Source organism: Lingula anatina, chromosome 7, assembly GCF_051362555.1.
Source record: "Lingula anatina isolate TDL-2025a chromosome 7, LinAna3.0, whole genome shotgun sequence".
Classification (NCBI taxonomy): Eukaryota; Metazoa; Brachiopoda; class Lingulata; order Lingulida; family Lingulidae; genus Lingula; species Lingula anatina.
This window is the reverse complement of record NC_141773.1, coordinates 11,452,585-11,457,149: the sequence shown is the minus strand read 5'-3', so window position 1 is coordinate 11,457,149 and position 4,565 is coordinate 11,452,585.

Below are 4,565 nucleotides of genomic sequence, written 5' to 3'. Positions count from 1 at the left end.
AAACAGGTTATATTCGTGATCTGTAATAGTTTCCTTATACTCACATTTATTTAAACTACAATCCTCCACCTACCCTTCTTAAACAGTCCTTTAAATTACATTAAAATGTTTTTATATTTAATTTTGTAGGTGCAGCACATAATTCTTCTGGGTCTCTTAAGAGTGCTGAAACTAACTGCGCTTTCCCAAAGACCATAAAGATAAAAGAAAGAGAAAAGAGAAAGAGACATATAAAAGTATACTTGTATAAAGACTAATTTGTTTTGAAAAGTCATTGCCCTGTATTTTACCACAATGAAGAGATTATCTATTTGCGATTTCACAGACTACACATCTCTAACCAATAAAGGCTTTTTAAAGTGCATCTTTTTCCTGACATTAATATTAATAAGGTTTCTACCGATAATCGAATATTTAATTTTGTGCAGCACATGAGGTCACAGGCATGCCGTTAGAATATTTAGTGCACAGATTACAAACTATATTTTATTATTTTATTATGGTCCCACATGAAGAAGTTTGTAGCAAAGTATCTTAGTTATATCGTCTAACCCCAAAAAGGAACATACGTGTATAGCAGTGGAAACGTTTACCCACTTTGCAAATTTAATCATTTCTGGTTTTGTTCTTTAATTAATCACCTACAAGTATAACGTTGTAAAAAATAATGGCAGTCTTCTGTATGAAGCAGTTATATTTTGAGCGACTTCAGTTTGCTTGTCACTGAAAATTGTGAAAAGGTGGGGATAATACACCCTTTTGACAGTAAAATAAGCATTATATGAACTACATTTTTTCCATTCGAGGCCCAAATATTATATCACTGAAATATGAAACTATCACGAAATCACAAAAGGGACTTTGACTACAGCGATGTGATGTTGATATGTAATTTGAAATGTGCTAAATTTTCCTTCAGGCTAGATTTTAATTTTGTGAACACAACAAAATGAAAAGTTTTTACTAGAATTCTCATTGGAAAACTACTTTTGGACATATTGTTTTAACAATTAAAATATTTAAATGTTCATCAGAAATCTTTTTAATGGTAACTTCCTATTTTTTGCCTTGTTTTTGTATACAGAAATATATACAGTGTATTTAAAGGCCCGGTCACACTGCGCTTGCGACCTTTTTGCAACCTTTTTGCAACCACAAAATCTGGCGGTCGCTTGCGATCACTTTGCAAGCTAATTAAGAAGCTATGGTCAATTTTGATCGGCAAGCAGTCGCAAACCGGTTGCAACAAGGTTGCAGTATGGTATCTGCAACATCTTATAGACCATCTTCAAGTTATAGGTTACCAGTCGCACACTGTTTGCCGAGCGATAAACAACCTGTCTGCAACCACTTGGTGACCGAAAACCGGTTGCAGGACTGTAGCAATCGCTTGCCAACTGGTAGCAGCAAGATCGCACAGAATATACATGAATATACTTGTGACAGTAGCTGCTTTCCCATAAATTCCCCTCTCAAAATACAAAAATGCTCTAGTAAAACGACTCCTTTTCAAAAAGAAGGGACTGCAATAATGATTGACTTTGCTTACCTAAGAAGTAAAAAGAGTAAAAAACTCGAAAATAAAAACATAAACTTGCATACGTTTAAATCCTTATTAATCTCATAATACTCTTTAATATTTTCTTGGTCAAATACTTGGTCTCTTTGAGGTCGCAAGGCCTGTGCAGTTACGGTCACACTGAACAAAAAACCTCTTTGCGACTTGCAACTGTCACCGTTGCAAAAAGGTCGGCAACCGGTTGCAACAACTCGCAAAGTGGTTTCCAAAAGAACGCTGGTTTAATAACCGGTCGCGCCGGTTTACGGTGCAGCACCGATAACCTCCTGGCGACCGAAAAACCTACTTGTAGTATCCAACCGGTTGCTAACAGGTCGCCGACTGCTTTGCAACTGATTTGCAACCGAATGTGTGGTTTTCCCTTTGTCTTTTTAACCCTAGGCGTTTGCCACTTACAATACAACGTAATTAAATCGTGACAAGTCATGCGCATCGTGTACATTTTACACTCTCAACCTCGTAGTGAGTGTACCAAGCACTGGGAAGATGTTAAATTGTTTGTGTTGTATTTTTATTAAAGTCTATTGGACACATTTTACGATTTGATCAATTATTTGTGGATAATTTTGATTGTTAAAATTATGATATTAAATAGCAGTTATACCTTGCTGATTAAATTGCTTTTATTTTCCGTTTTCCCTGCATTCGTGTATTTGTTTCATTGTTTACTCTGATAATTTGGCTTCGCAAATTTTAAATAACATACTGCGATATATAATTGAGATTTTCGGCATTTTACCTATAATTTTCGCAAAATGATAAAATGAATAAACGTAGCGTCAAAAAATCGTAAGTTGATTTCATATTAATTTTAAGATGAGACATCACTTTTAGGATCACTTTTTTTTATTTATTTTTTCTTTTTTTGATTTCGTACAAGTGTGAAATACCTGGTATGTGAAAGCCTTGGCAATTGATATTAAATATTGCCAACAAATGCATTTTATGTTTTCTTTTTCTAAAATATTATAATTCATGACCTTGATATTTAGAAGGTTTACATAACAAATTATGAAAAAGTCTTTGCCCAAATAGACCACCATCCTACGCCTATTTTATTGCAGTCGCTTGCAACCTTCCTGCGACATATTTTCGAACGCCTGCGATCGGTAAAAAAACCTGTAAGCGACCAAGAGATTAAAGACCGTCAATCGACCATGCAGTTACAAATGCAACCTTCTAGCGATCTGCTGCCGACTACTTGCGACTGGTAAAAACTTGTAAGCGACCAGTCGCCTAAATACGGTCAATCGACCGTGCAGTTGCAAATGGTCTGCTACTGGTTATAGCAACCTACTGACAACCAAGAAAAGACCGATAGGCAACCTTTAGGATACCGATAATTTTCATCTTTAGTCGCACTGGTTGTCGGTGCACAAAAAAACGGCCTTCATGTGTCAATGATCGCAGGCGACCTGTTACCAACCTTATGCGACCACTTTAAAACCTATGGCAACCTCCTTGCGACTGAGGTTGCAAAGAGGTTGCCAAAAGGTTGCAAGCGCAGTGTGATCCAGGCTTAATTCCATTTAATTTGTAGCAGTTTTCTTATATACAATTTACAAAATAAATATAGAAATTTGAAATCATTGTTGTTTGTCTCATCTTAAAATTAATATGAAATCAACTTATGATAAATGTTTATAATTCTAATGGCGAGTCAATGTTTATAATTTTAATATGGAATAGTTGTTACCTGTATATAACCAACAGTCATTCAACGTTGAATGCCAATTTTGATTCAATGTTAAGTTTTTAACGTTGACACAAATTTCCAAAATAACTAGCATTTTCAACTAAAATTCAACATTGTAGATCAATGTTGAATATTAAAACATTTGTTCCCCAAAATTCGATATTGCGTTTAAACCATTCAACAACCTATCCGCCGTCACGACCAGCAACACTATGCAGACAGGGTAAATAATCCGTTTTAATGCAGAATGTATGGTTACCAGTACTTGTGTCTATACAGGTATATCTGTTTCTCATATTTTCTTATTTTCTAGATAAAATTAATGTATACAGAGACATACACTTTCATAAACTTAAAAGACTCAGTTTCATTCAGACCATTGTTGACATACAGAACTAGTAGATCGATAAAATTGATATTCATCTTACCAAGTACATGTATTACCAGTATCAACCAGTAATCTTTATGTGTTTGTTTCACCTTCTCCAGTTGTGTTCTGCTTTTAAAGTAAATAGAAAATACCAGAAACATATTCTGCAATGTTAGCAAAATACTCCAACAGGCCTAGCACAACGCATTATTTCTCTACTAAGAAATTACACGCCCGGATGTAACCTTGACTGGTTATAAAACCATAGTCGTAAAATCGCTACAAGATTTTGAACCGCGTGCATAAACTTAAAAACGTAAAACGACATTCGAATGCCAAACTACATAGTCTTCCATTGTGCAAAAAAAAAAAAAAAAACGCTTGAAATTTTCAAAACGAATGTCATTAATGCCCCATAGGCTCCTATAAACAAGAGAGCTTATGAAACAAAAATAATACCACTCGCTTTAAAAATTCTAAATAAAATAGATACAGCCAATAAATCACGCCCAAACTCACCCCACTTACACAAAACGTCCTAGGTTACATCGTCCAGTTAATCGTTTGTAAATCCCACTCTGAGATCGCTTAAACGTACGTATTTTGGCAAGACACGTTTTGAACAAATGTGTGACATTTATTTATTTACCTATGCGTTCTCAGTGTGACTGTTGACTTCTCTACTGCAATTGGTATGTGCATATACTGAATGTGCATGTGCTGTCGGTATGAATATGGAATATTTGCATTTATATAATAATTCAAGTCTGGCACATTGGGTTAGCGAATGAATTGACTACCCTAGTAGAAAGGTCTCAAGAAACAGCTCTAAATATAATTTATATAATTTATCCTGATCTTGAATATGACGCTGCTGGTGAACATGGTAAACTTGAACTATTGAGTGAAAGACGGCTCAA